The 15481-nt window shown below is 40.5% G+C and overlaps 1 protein-coding gene and 1 non-coding gene across 2 annotated transcripts in view; one reads left to right on the top strand and one right to left on the bottom strand.

Moving 5' to 3' along the window:
* The window catches only part of LOC124719735 (serine hydroxymethyltransferase, mitochondrial-like), a 183640-nt gene that overhangs the window by 89249 nt on the left and 78910 nt on the right, over positions 1-15481 (top strand). The window lies entirely within an intron of this gene.
* Trnas-cga lies at positions 11434-11508 on the bottom strand. The gene has a single exon. It is a non-coding gene; the product is annotated as a tRNA-Ser (tRNA).

Raw genomic sequence — 15481 nt, 5'->3', positions numbered from 1 at the left:
CGGCTTAGTCGATATAAAGCAAAACACCTTAATATGCTCAATTTTACCTCTTCTTATAGGATCGGCTACCTTACTCATTAATTTATTACATATTATTTCCAATAACGCTAAACAGGTATCGCCGTTATATTTTAATTGTATTCAAAAGCATGTTACTACTATTATGACCGACCAAATCACAACAAATCGCGCGGCGTGCGTTTTTAACGATAACTTTACGCTATTCAAGTTCCGTTACAGCTGTCTTGACTTGTAATGTTACACGGCCCCCCAGACTGTGATGTCTTGAAGAGGGTTCCAGACAGAACAGGCTTATTTTTTTTTGTGTACTGTGACGGGAGAGGGTATTTGTTTCGGTGGATACACTCACTCTCAGATTCACTCAACAAGTCAGTACATACATTCTACAATATTTAAGTTGAGTTAATGGGCCTAGACAAAATGCCCTTAACTAAATTCCACATTTGTTTATAGGTTGTCTTAGAAGCACTTCGCACTAATCACTTCATATTCACACCACATTTTTTTTTTCTTGATGAAGCCCTCAGTTCTTCAACCGACTGTGCAAGGCAGGGATCACAGCCGGGTTCGACGATTGGCATCCTAGGCCAAAACCCTTATTAGGCCACTTGTTTAACCAGAGAGGATTTGGTCCTTTTCTTTTCCTCTTAATTCCACTTTCAAATCATCCATCCCCGTCGTTCAGTGAGAGGATAAATCGTATTTCAGCGTCGTCATTGTTGCTGATACCAAGAAGGTATCTCATGGAAATCATCGGTACATTCTTTAATTTTCTTTGTAAGTTAGTATAAGTACGTATTTATCCATTGGTGCTTTTATTTAGTCCACTGAGTGTAGTCTTGGTATCATTCAGTGTTTCTTGAATCTATATTTTGCTCATTATTGATAATACTTCTTCAGGTCTATGTGAGGGAACAAGCCTTTAATTACATCAGTATCACAATCTGCCAGGAGGTAGTTCCCTTCATGAGGTATTTTCATTATTTTATATGGACCTGTATATAAATATTGCCATTTCTTATTCAGTCTTTTCCTGGTTGATGCTTTTGGGTGATTTCTCAATAAAATTTCTTCCCCTACATCATATGTGACTACTTTCTTCACATTTTTATCAAAACGGGTTTTTCTCAATTGTGCTTGATGCTTCAGGTTTTCGTAGACCTTCTTCACCATATCTTCTTTCTTGGTAATCTTTTGTTCTATTGCAGGTAATTTCTTCATCCATTCTGGCACAATACTTTCACCAAATACTATTTGGTTAGGTGAATAACCTGTCGATAAGTGTGGTAAGTCATTATACACTTTCTCAAATTCATAAATCCAATCGATCCATTTATAATGTTGTTTGGGTATGTACGTCCGTAAAAATCGGTTCAACTCTCGGAAGATTCTTTCAACCGGATTTCCACAAGGGTAAAATCTTGAGATGTAAATGTGCTGTTATTCCTTGTTCTTTCATATTGTCTCTCCATACTTTGCTTGTATAATAAGCAGCGTTGTCTGTCAAGATCATTATAAGTTTGCCAAGCTCAGTTATATAGTTGTTGATAAATTTGCGTAACATGGGTCGAACGTGGAGATTTTTCAAAGGATATAATTTCACATATTTTGAAAAGAGATCATAGAAAGCCAATACATATTTGAACCGTCCGCGTGTTATGGGACATGGCCCACAGACATCACATGACACCAACATTAAAGGTTGTTGTGGGATGATAGGATGTAATTCTATCTTCCAACAGTAGTTTATGGGTTTCGCCTTCTGACATATTTTGCACTTCTTAAGAATATTTGTAGCTATACGTCCCAAATTTGGATGACAGCAATATTGTGCTATTTTGGCTGTACATTTAGCAGCACCAAAATGACCCCAGTTCAAGTGAGTGTACCGTACTAGTGATTCTAAATATTTATTTGGAACACAAACTTTCCAAACATCTTCTTCATCCTTCCTCCGATACAATATTCCGGATTTTAATTGATACTGTTCTTGAGAGTGACTTAGCGTTTTGCTTTCAACAGCCTGCCTAATGGCTTTCCACAACTTATCATCTTCTTGCAGTTGTGGAAGACTTCGAGATAGCTGTGAAATCTGCCTCTCACAATATTGCCTTGATAAATTCATGACTTTAAAGTCAATAGTCCGTTCTTCACACTCGTCAGCATTCTTTCTTTTCGGTAATCTTGAAAGAGCATCGGCTACGATGTTGTCTTTCCCTCTGATGTATTTGAGCGTAATATCATATTCTTGCAGTAGCAAGGCCCACCGGGTTAAACGTGAATGGAACATCCTTCCTGTTAAAATAAAAGATAAAGCTTTGTGGTCGCAGAATACAATGATCTTCTTTCCATATACAAAATAGCGAAACTTTCTAAGTGACCAGATCACGGCCAGTACTTCCAATTCAGTAGTACAATATGCACGTTCACAGCTAGAGTGTGTTCTGCTGGCAAACCCAATTATCTTGATGGTACTGATATCTTCTGGGTTGTCCATCTGGAAAAGAGTGGCACCCAATCCTGTTTCAGAAGCATCCGCAGCAATATAAAAATCTTGATCAAGTCTCGGATGATGTAACAGTGGAGCATTAGTCAAAGCATTGCGGATGTTATCAAAAGCTTGCGTGCATTCGGAATTCCACTCCCACATGACATTTTTTCTTAACAGCCGTAACAAACAGTCTTGGCTTCCTAACTGATTGGGTAAAAATCGTCGAAAAAATGAAACTAAGCCGATAAATGACTTTAATTCCGTTCTATTCTTTGGATAAGCACATCTGTTAATCGCCTCCATCTTTTTAGGATTTGGTTTTATCCCTTCAGGAGTGATTATATGTCCAAGAAATTTCAATTGGTTATGAGCAAACTTGGATTTTCTCAAATTTACAGTCACTCCGTATTCCAAAAATTTCGCAAAAACTCTTCTTAATAAGTCCAAATGTTCCTCCCAAGTTTCAGAAGCAATTAGCAAATCATCCACATATAAAGTAACTTCATTCAAAAGGTCTCTGCCCAGTACGGTATCTAATGCCGACATAAAAACACCACCGCTTATTTTCAACCCAAATGGCATGACAGTAAACTGGTAACTTCGGCCCAGAAAAACGAATGCAGTATATTTTCTAGATTCTTTCGATATTCTAGTTTGCCAATATGAACTACGCATATCCAAAGAAGTTAAGAAGCGGGCACCATAAAACTTTTGTACTAACTCTTCTAGGTTCTCCGGTCGCGTTTGTACAGGTATAATGATCTTATTGATCTCTCTGGCATCCAACACCAATCTGATGTCACCATTGGGTTTAATTACCGCCACAAGAGGGTTACAATATTCAGAATCTGAGGGCTCAATAATACCCCATTCTAACATTTTATTGATTTCCTTTCTGACTACTTCTTTCTTTGTCCATGGGATAGAATAGGAAGTACGACAAAAGGGTTTATGTGCATACGTCTTTATATGGTATTCAAAGTCTTTTATTATACCCGGACGTTTACTAAAAATTGACTGATATGCTTCCAACAAGTAGTACAGTTCATCCCTTTGGATAACAGATAAATATTCTGATTCTAACACCTTTTCCTGCAATGACATTTTATCCATCATTTCTTCAGAACATTCAATAAGGCATATATCATACACATTTTCATCATCAATACTGACATATTTTGCCATTAGATTCATACACAATTGATTTGGAATTACTCGGCCCTTTTTCAGGGTAGTTGTCAAAACATTACCATTTGAATTAAATATACATTCACCTTTCTCTAAATTAATGATTGCACTGGTCTCACATAAAAAATCCAAACCCCAGATACATGGTACTGTCATTTTAGGAACAACCAGGAATGTACTTTCTATTTGAGCCCCCTGTATTGTAACGTCAACACGTACCTGTTTCACAACTTTTTGCATTTTTGCGCTGAACGCGCCAGACACGGTACATCCTGTAATAGGAAAAGTGGGCATTTTTACCCCTCGGCTTATCTGTTTTAAACAGTCCAACGTCATGACACTAATAGTTGCTCCAGTATCAATTAATATTTCAACATCAACATTATTTATACTTGTTGGAATTATTGCCTGTAAAATTTGTCCGCATTTATTAGAAACTTCAGGTTTTTCTTCAATTAACTCATTCCTTATATCCTGATCATTATTGTACCTTAATACTCTCACTTCAAATTGATGCCTGCCTTCCTTCTCCTTTCCAGTCATCCTAGGAAGGCATTTGGTGACTGGTATTAGTTTAATCTATCTCGTTGAGTCATCGGTGGGGGTTCATGAACTTCCACAATCCGTACAGTATGATCTGAGTTATGGTATTCACCCCGTCGCACATTGGAGGCTCCTTCACCCATTGGTATAACTCCTTGTGCTGGATGAGGACTCGAGGCATTTGTTCCATCCTGCCGATGAACATTATGCTTCGAATTATCTTCCCAAGGTCGAATGCAATTGGGTTCATCACTTGGGTACCTGCTACTCTTATTAATATCACTACTATGCACATTCGCGTCACCATATCGAGGTTTACCTCTAGCACAGTAAGTATCTCTTCTATATTTATTATAATCATTGTTTTTATTGCAACCATAGGATGAAGATTGTCCACACTCCTGTGATGCGGGTTTGACCTGGTTTTCGGTATTATTATTATCATATGTTAAATTATTATTATAATTATTCGTATTACTATGAGTGTGAGTCGACATTTGATTACTACTCATTTGTCTTGCGTCTTCCATAATCATATCTATAGAGTCAATCACCGACAAGAATTGTTCTACATCATGGTCAGGAATATTTATTAACTTTTCACGTATATTTATGGGCAACCTTCCCTTCAAAATTCTGATCACTTCCTTGTGAGAAATTGGATCACTCCAATAACGTGTCTTATTTATGTACTTTTCAAAATATTGCCTTAAAGTACTTCTTTTACTGTTAAAATACTCAGGTTGGTAAACCTCTTTTCTTAATTTCTCTTGTTTACTCGACGACCAGTATTTAGCCAAAAAAAGTTGTTCAAACTCAGCGCAAGTATGGCAACTTTCACTTACTTCGGCGGCCCATAATGCGGCTTCTCCGGTAATTTTGGATACTATAAATTGAAGTCGGTCGTGTTCTGACCAGCTACGTGGAAATATTCTTTTGAAATTATTGATAAAGATTTTCGGATGCAGGTTGTTCTTTTCAGTGGAGAATGTTGGGAATTGTCTACTTTTAAAAATGCTGTTCTCCACCTTTAAAGAAGACAAATATCCTCGCTGACCAAAAGAATCATCATCTTTACCAACCGAATCATCAACTTCCCAATGCAAATTTTCACCACAATTGTACTTCGTATTATCACATGTTCGGTTGTTTTTCGACCTATTCTCCGAACGTTCGTCCTCTGTCAACAAATTTTGTGATGACTTTCGTTCTAACTCCGCCAATTTGTGATTGGTTTCCTTTTGCCATTTAGGTAACTCATCAACTATTTTCTCTTTTATTTTCTGAATTTCGCTAGTGAAGAGCTTAATTAATTCATCATTTCTACTTAGGTGCTCATTTTCATTTGGCTGGGATCCAATAGTAGTCTTAACCTTGTCTACAATTTCATTTCCTTTTATTTCTATCCATTCAGTTAGATCTTCGTCAAGTCTTTTAGTTTGCTCTACTAAATACTTGTCAATCCCCTTACGAGCATCAGACTCAAACTCGACTATTTGTTTCGAAAGCTCTTCTATCTGTGCGCTAGCATTGAAACAGCTGCTTTCACACTTAACCATACTATTGGACAGGCCATCATAACTCTTCGGGACTACCTCATATTTCTTTTCTAAGTCATGAAGTTTTCCCATTAAATTATTATATTGCCTTTCTAAGGTGTTAGAAAACTCTACATCTAGTTCTCCAAATTTCGCATTTAATTGAGTCTCCCAGTCCGCCTTTAATTCTTTCTTAGTATTTTCCAGTTTATAATCAAAGGTGTTCAGTTTGCTTTCCAAAGAATCCATTTTAACTTCTAATGAACCAAATTTGGCCTCAAATTTTTCATTTAACTTTTGATTGTCCTCTTTTAATTGCTTATTATCTTTTTCTAGTGAACCAAGTCTTCCATTCATTACACCCATTAGAGTATTTATTGATACCAGCATATCAAACATTTTTTGATTAATATTTCCATTTTGAGGATCAACTTGCTGATCTACTTCCGACACCTCAAGATCTTTATGTTCTCCCACGCTGCTTACCTTACTTATCATTGTATTTGAATCTCCTAACGGCTCTAAATCAATAACTGTATTATCATCTGTACATGTCTCCTGTCCCACATTGAGCTCATGGGATGCATCATCCCTATCCTCTTCACTTTTCTCACTCTCTCTACTCATTACTCTACTCAACTGCACATTATCATGTATTTTTTTCGTTCGTTTTGACATGATTATTCACTACCAAGACATACACTTATTTTCACTATGTATTTATATATATTTATCTTCCGAAATCACAAGTCTCAACTTCCTTTTTTTTTAATAATTATACAGTTATTTTAATCATACCTGGTAGTATCGCTCACTTTTAGCGATTATTGAAGAATACCTCTTTCATTGGACAGACTCACTGGCTGCTACAATATTTTCCAACTCGAGGGTTCGTGAATCCGGATGACACTCGACTCGATGCAGCAATCCTCCTCGATCGAGCCCCACGTTGGGCGCCACTTCTACCGTATCTTCCTGCGCCGTTGGCGTTGTTGTGGTTACCGTGAGACACCGTTATACCAAGAGGAAAGGCGCGTCGATCTTAGAGCATGAGATATGAAGACCTTAAGCCATTGACAACACACAACGGTCACGGTAGCACCTGATTCCAGAATAGCTGCAGTAGTTAAGATCTACGAACTATCCCCTGTTGACCAGGTCCCCAAAACTTAACTCGTAACGAGATCCCTTCAAAGCAAATTGTCATAACGATCGTCTATAAAGGCTTCGTACAACGAGAATAAATGTTACGGTTTATGGAATAATAACAGATACGACCAAACTGTCTTGTCTCTTCTGCTTTATTTAACATAACTTCGTTCACAGTTTCATTTCGCATTCACCACTCATTCACCGAAACCCTTTGATGAACAGTTTTGGTTGCTTAACACCAACAGTCAATGATAATGATACAGCTTTTCTCCTTTTTATAAATTGAAGCCCGCTCTCCGTGATATAATTAAAAAAAAACCGGTCTCAATTCCGCGTGCCTCGTGAGACGCGAATAGACTTATCCTGGAATTGACCGCCCTGTAGGTGTACTCAATTTAATGACCACACTTCACTGTCCGCTATTTCGCGTAACTGAATGTCCATTTGTTAGTCTGATTATACACTGTAGCTATTTAAAATTCGCCCCTATATTTTTCACAACGCACAATTAGCACTTCGTTACTGGTTTTTTTTTTTTTTTCTTCTAAGAGTAAACGGAAAAAAAAGACGCCGTATCATCGGCTTAGTCGATATAAAGCAAAACACCTTAATATGCTCAATTTTACCTCTTCTTATAGGATCGGCTACCTTACTCATTAATTTATTACATATTATTTCCAATAACGCTAAACAGGTATCGCCGTTATATTTTAATTGTTTCAAAAGCATGTTACTACTATTATGACTGACCAAATCATAACAAATCGCGTGGCGTGCATTTTTAACGATAACTTTATGCTATTCAAGTTCCGTTACAGCTGTCTTGACTCGTAATGTTACAGAACCTAGTTAATAAAAGGTAGTCAGTGGTGTAAAATACATACTAATCAATCTAAAACCTACTCATTCGAATAAAAATGTAAGTTAATATGCTGCTGAAAACCCTATCTCAACATCTTTGTCTCATCAACAGCAGTAACCTTGGTCACGAGTAGTGTAATTCCAGTATGTTCCCTCTGTATGTTTGGCGGAGACACTTCCAGCTACAATAAAAGCTGCTTTGCCCATGTACTCAACAGTTTTGTCCTTCATGGGTGAATGTGATAGAGTCATTCTAAGGATTCCCAAATATTAATAGTTGCAGGGAAAGCCCAAGAAATCAGGAACGACCAGAGCTCGAATGCCAGTTTAGCCACAAGAAACCGCTGCTGAGCAGTTGATGGTTGCTCCCCTGCCTCTGGACACAAGCTCAGTACAGGGCTCGTCCTATAGGCTCCTGTGGCCAGTCTGATGTCCTTGTGATGCACAGAGTCCAGCATCTTTAAATATGTCGGTTGTCCCAAGCCATAGACCGTACAATCACAATCGAGACACGATCGCACGAAACTCTTATAGAACTGCACCAGGCAGGATCTATCTGCATTGCAGGTCTTCCTGTTCAAGCGCTTCATGATATCCAGTGCTTTAAGGGCTCTTGTTTTGAGCTGTAGTAGCCAAGAAAGTTTCCTATTAAATAAGAAACTTAAAAACTACACTGTCTCCTTGAAATGTAAAACAGTATCTGACCAGCATGGATTTCAAAAACATCAACCACGTGAAAACCAACTCACACTTTTCTCACATGACATACTGAAAGCTTTGGGTCAAGGCAAGCAGGTAGGTGCTGCGTTTCTTGATTTCCTGAAAGCATTTGACTCAGTACTGCACCTATGCTTATTGTCAAAAGTACAGTCATATGGGGTATCACTTTGTGACTGGGTTGAGGACTCTTCAGTAGGGAGGACACAGCATGTTATCTTGGTTGGAGAGTCATTGTCAGATGTACACTCATGCTCATAAATTAAGGATAATTGCAGAATGTCATGCCGCACAACTTGACACTGCACAAAACTGGTGCTAAAAGCATAGTCACATAGGGAACACACACGACACAGATCTGTTAGTCCACAGTATTGGTGATAATTTGAGAAACTGTCCCGAAACACACGTGCTACAAAACGCCACTGTTTCCTGCACATGTACCGTGACATCAATATGGGATATGATCACCGTGCACACGTACACAGGCTGCACAATGGGTTGGCATACTCTGGATCAGGTGGTCGAGCAGCCACTGGGGTATAGCCTCCCAGTCTTGCACCAGTGCCTGTCAGAGCTCCTGAAGTGTCGTAGGGGTTTAAAGACATGCATCAATACGTCGACCAAGAGCATCCGAGGCATGCTCGATCGGGCGTAGGTGAAAACTCTGGATCAGGTGGTCGAGCAGCCACTGGGGTATAGCCTCCCAGTCTTGCACCAGTGCCTGTCAGAGCTCCTGAAGTGTCGTAGGGGTTTAAAGACATGCATCAATACGTCGACCAAGAGCATCCGAGGCATGCTCGATCGGGCGTAGGTGAAAACTCTGGATCAGGTGGTCGAGCAGCCACTGGGGTATAGCCTCCCAGTCTTGCACCAGTGCCTGTCAGAGCTCCTGAAGTGTCGTAGGGGTTTAAAGACATGCATCAATACGTCGACCAAGAGCATCCGAGGCATGCTCGATCGGGCGTAGGTCTGGAGAACAGGCGGGCCACTCCATTCGCCTGATATCTTCTGTTTTACGGTACTCCTCCACCATGGCAGCTTGGTGGGACCATGTGTTACCATCCGTCAGGACGAAGGTGGGACCCACTGCACCCCTGAAAAGGCAGACATACTGGTGCAAAATGACGTCCCGATACACCTGACCTGTTACAGTTCCTTTGTCAAAGACAATCAAGGGTGTATGTGCACCAATTATAATCCCACCCCACACCATCAAACGACAACTTCCATACAGGTCCCTTTCAACGACATTAAGGGAGAGGTATCTGGTTCCTGGTTCATGCCAGATGAAAACCTGGTGAGAATCACTGTTCAGACTATACCTGGACTCGTCCGTGAACATAACCTGGGACCACTGTTCCAATGACCTTGTACTGTGCTCTTGACTCCAGGTTTTACGGTCTCTCCTGTGAGCAGGGGACAGTGAAAAGCACCTTTCAGGTCTCCAGGCGAATAAACCTTATCTGTTCAGTCGTCTGTAGAGTGTATGTTTGGAGACAGCTGTTCCAGTGGTTGTGGTAAGATCCCGAGCGAGGCTACCTGCAGTACTCTGTGGCCGTTTGCGGGCACTGATGGTGAGATATCGGTCTTCTTGTGGTGTTGTTTACTATGGACGTCCCGTACTGTACCACATAAATTGCTAATTTCCAGAATGATTGCATTTAATGAAAACAGACAAAATGTAATTAATTTTATTGAATTCGTCCATTACGTAATATGGTTATAATATATTTACATAATAACTCATAGATTACTGATATGAATATGACATTGGTTGTTGTATGTATGGTATATTTTATAGGGCTTGAAGATGACGTTGTTACAACGCTGAAACTAGTTGCCAAAATAAAATCGACACCTTAAATACAGCTGGAGGAATTTCTTCATTTTTAATATAAATTTATACCAGCTGACATCCCACTGTCCTCTGTTTCAACTATGGATGTACGAAGATCAGAGGGAGGGTTGGTGCGAAGCTCCACCCTGATTGTTGTTGAAGCCTGGAATAATTTTATATTTGACAGAGTGCAACAAATTGTTCACTCCAGACTACGTAAATTTATTATCATTTTGATTGAGTACCAGGACTGTAACATGGTATACACAGATTGGTCCAAAGTGGGGGATGCTGTTGGCTGTTCTGTCATTTTTCCTGCCTCTGTCTTCACGTTGTCTGCCTAGTGCATTTACTATCTGTGACACCGAATTCTATGCAGTTTTTGAAGACGCGAGCAGATGAAACATGAATGTGGATCCAAATTCCTCATATGCTCTGACTCGCTTAGTGCGCTGCAGTCAATCTAATCTATGTACCCAGCAGATGGATCCGCCCAGAACATCCACAGTGTCGTCCTGCATGTGCAACAACAAGGAAAGGAGACTCCATTCTGCTGGGTACCAGGACACATGGGTATCCGTGGAAATGAGTTGGCCTATACCTCGACCGAAGAGGCATAGACCCTTCCCAATGTAACTGACTGCCCTATCCTTCTGCATGCTGCACTGTCATTGCTGCAAAGGTCTGTCACATGGCTCTGGGAGGAAGAGTGTATGGGCATCACAGAAAATAAGTTGTGATCAATAGAAGAGACTGAAACTTCCTGGGAGATTAAAACTGTGTGCCGGACCGAGACTCGAACTCGGGACCTTTGCCTTTCGTGAGCAAGTGCTCTACCAATGAACTACCCAAGCACAACTCACGCCCCATCCTCACAGCTTTACTTCTGCCAGTATCTCGTCTCCTACCTTCCAAACTTTACAGAAGCTCTTCTGCGAACCTTGCAGAACTAGCACTCCTGAAAGAAAGGATATTGTGGAAACATGGCTTAGCAACAGCCTGGGGGATGTTTCCAGAATGAGATTTACAGTCTGCAGTGGAGTGTGCGCTGTTATGAAACTTCCTGGCAGATTAAAAACTGTATGCCAGACCGAGACTCGAACTCGGGACCTTTGCCTTTCGCGGGCAAGTGCTCTACCGACTGAGCTACCCAGGCACAACTCACGCCCCATCCTCACAGCTTCACTTCTGCCAGTACCTCGTCTCCTACCTTCCAAACTTTACAGAAGCTCTTCTGCGAACCTTGCAGAATTAGCACTCCTGAAAGAAAGGATATAGAAGAGACTGTGAGCCCGTGGCACACCTCCGTCTGGCCAGTTAGAATTGACGAAGTCTGTTTAACGCAACTTTGAATAGGACACAGCCCTCTGCCCATGGCTTCTTTCTCCTGCATGAAGAATGAACTGTTTGTGATGCATGTGCTGTACTGATTAAGGTTCACCACATTTTAACTGACTGTATTTTAGATAACGGTGACAGGGTTCGAGCTGGTTTACCGACAGACCTGCCCTCAATTTTAGGTGATAATGAGCTGAATGTGTCACACGTTTTACGATTTTGTGTTTTGTCTTCCCTTCTACCTAAGCTCTTAGGTTGAAGCTTTTAGCATGTTGGAGAACGACTGGCTCACCCAGTTATTATGTTTACGATCTGCCAATCTTCTTACCTGGGCTTGTCTTAGTGGCTGTCCAGATCAGATATCATTGTTTGTAATGATCTGCCCTGAATCACTTGCTCCATTGTACAATTCAGAGGAGTTGTGTTTGTTCATGTAACACATAGTAAAAGAGAGCATACGTGGTCTTATGTTGTATTTTAAGCTGTCCTCATTTTGTATACTATAGTCCCATTTACCTCACAAAGTCAGCACACAGGTGCTGATGAGCATGATGTTGAGCACCCTCCAGATTCAGCAGCAACAACAACAATCTGATGAAAAGAATATATCATTGTAATAAAAAGAAAACAATTAAAAAATACAATATATGCTTCATTACCTCGGTTGGTATGAAAAATAAGAGAATGTAACACTGAATGTAGTGTTCCTGTTGTGTTCCAAAGTGTAGATTTACTTCAGTACTAAATATTGTTCTGTTGACCTGCAGTTTCTTAGGTGTCTGTGGACACAGCTCTCTAAGACTCCTTCACATAATGATGCAGAATCTGCTGGAAGTCAAAATGTGCACTCTTTTTATTTCATGAAGCCTACAAGATATCAGAAAGAGGTTCCAGGCATACGGTAGCACACAGACAGGCATATAAGCCTGTCGGTGTGTTATATTTCACTCCTAAAGAGTGCTGTGTATCCCTCTGTGTGTCTTACAAATGACACTCACAAACAGAAAAAAAAAAAGATGAGACGAAGTATTATCTAGAAGAGCATAACTACTGTGCAGATTTATTGTTTATATTCATGTCGAGAATCAGGAGGAGGATTGTAGAATTTTAGAACATGTTTTCTGCTCGTGTACTATGTTATTTCTGGAAACCCAGAATCTACTCTATAGGAATCAACATGGATTCCGGAAACAGCAATTGTGTGAGACCCAACTCGCTTTATTTGTTCACGAGACCCAGAAAATATTAGATACAGGCTCCCAGGTAGATGCCATTTTCCTTGACTTCCAGAAGGCATTCGATACAGTTCCGCACTATCGCCTGATAAACAAAGTAAGAGCCTACGGAATATCAGACCAGCTGTGTGGCTGGATTGGAGAGTTTTTAGCAAACAGAACATAGCATGTTGTTCTCGATGGAGAGACGTCTACAGACATTAAAGTAACCTCTGGCGTGCCACAGGGGAGTGTTATGGGACCATTGCTTTTCACAATATATATAAATGACCTAGTAGATAGTGTTGGAAGTTCCGTGCAGCTTTCCGCAGATGATGCTGTCGTATACTGAGACGTTGCAGCATTAGAAAATTTCAGCAAAATGCAGGAAGATCTGCAGTGGATAGGCAACTGACCCTTAACATAGACAAATGTAATGTATTGCGAATACATAGAAAGAAGGATTCTTTATTGTATGATTATATGATAGCGGAACAAACACTGTTAGCAGGTACTTCTGTAAAATATCTGGGAGTATGCGTGCGGAACGATTCGAAGTGGAATGATCATATAAAATTAACTGTCGGTATGGCGGGTGCCAGGTTGAGATTCATTGGGAGAGTCCTTAGAAAATGTAGTCCATCAACAAAGGAGGTGGCTTACAAAACACTCGTTCGACCAATACTTGAGTATTGCTCATCAGTGTGGGATCCGTACCAGGTCGGGTTGACGGAGGAGATAGAGAAGATCCAAAGAAGAGCAGCGCCTTTCGTCACATGGTTATTTGGTAAGCGTGATAGCGTTATGGAGATGTTTAGCAAACTCGAGTGGCAGACTCTGCAAGAGAGGCGCTCTGCATCGTGGTGTAGCTTGCTGTCCAGGTTTCGAGAGGGTGCGTTTCTGGATGAGGTATCGAATATATTGCTTCCCCCTACTTATACCTCCCGAGGAGATCACGAATGTAAAATTAGAGAGATTAGAGTGCGCACGGAGGCTTTGCGGCAGTCGTTCTTCCCGCGAACCGTACGTGACTGGAACAGGAAAGGGAGGTAATGACAGTGGCACATAAAGTGCCCTCTGCCACACACCATTGGGTGGCTTGTGGAGTATAAATGTAGATGTAGGAGGAGACTGCTGTTTAACGTCCTGCTGACAATGAAGTCATTAGAGACAGCACAATTTCTATTCTTCTTTAACTATTGAAAAATAGAAATTGTTTTATATGTCAGTGGCACTGGTGTCCAGCATACAGGCATGACTCCTAAGCATTGTCAGGTGTATTTTCTCTTGTGTCTTGGCAGATATTTGCAATTTCGTTTTAGAGTGTGTAGATGGAGTAACTCAAAAAAATACTGTTCAGCACCTCTTTCACGTGACAATGAGTACCAGTGGAAACTGTCAGTTTGTTTCCAGTTACAAACAAAATTATTTTTAAAATTTTACATGACAGTCCAAAAGAGAGGTTAGTCTGTGCAATACTTGTTTTATCGATATGTAATAACGTGGACAATAAAACAAGAAGAATAACTGATACTCCGGCAGTGACTGCATCGCCCTTGCCTGCGCTGACTGCTACCACCAAGCATGCAGCCCGAGTGAGTCACCGCTGGACTGCTGTTTCTTCTTCGTGTTTTTCTGTCCCTGTTAATACATATCAATGAAACTGTGGGAGTCGCCAGCAGAACATCCGTAGATGCGCAGTGAAGGCTAGCATTATTCTGTGGTGGCATGCACAAGGGACAGATTGTTTATTCTTTGATTACATATAATAGTTCTGTTGTTATTAATTCAATGTTAATTTGAGCTTTTCGTTGCAATAAAAAAATAAAATATTATAGCCTAACTACTTCGTGAGTTTTTCTGAAGATTGTAATAAGTAGTACGTGGCAAAAGTGGTGACCCCGACGTGATGTAGAAGGCAAACCATTCACTGTTTTCACAGACCAAAAGCCAATTACCTTCGCCTTCAGTAAGAACAAGGATGGTTGCTCACCACGACAATTGAGACATCTCGAGTTTATCGCCCAGTTTACGACAGACCTGCAGCACATGAAAGGAGCTGAGAACGTTGTGGCAGATTTCCTGTCTAGGTTGGAAACAATCTCTCAAACTATTGACTACAAGGAAATAGCTCCAGCACAGGAAACAGACCAGCAACTTGCTAAACTCTCTCGTGATAGTACGTCTGGGTTACGCTTGCAACAAATACAACCTACGGGTGAACACTTCTGAGTTCGGTGTGACGTATCGCAAGGAAAACAGAGACCGTTCGTACCTGAGAGATTGTGACGACAATTATTTGATAGCATCCATGGACTGGCTCATCCGGGAATAAACGCCAGTGTCAAACTAATGACAGACAGATTCGTGTGGCCCAGTATAAATAGAGACTGCCGTAATTGGGCAAAACCGTGCCTGGATTGTCTAGCAACCCTACCACAACATAGGTCAAAATTTAATAATGATTGTGGTGTTGCTCACGCTGCTAAATACTGCATTTTCGGGCAACATCAAAGTTATTATGTGGCAGGTGTCATTAGAGCACAGTTAATAAAGTCATTTCATGTAATAATGAATA

Source organism: Schistocerca piceifrons, chromosome 11 (assembly GCF_021461385.2).
Source record: "Schistocerca piceifrons isolate TAMUIC-IGC-003096 chromosome 11, iqSchPice1.1, whole genome shotgun sequence".
NCBI classification, from domain to species: domain Eukaryota; kingdom Metazoa; phylum Arthropoda; class Insecta; order Orthoptera; family Acrididae; genus Schistocerca; species Schistocerca piceifrons.
This window is presented reverse-complemented; position numbering and strand designations above follow the sequence as displayed.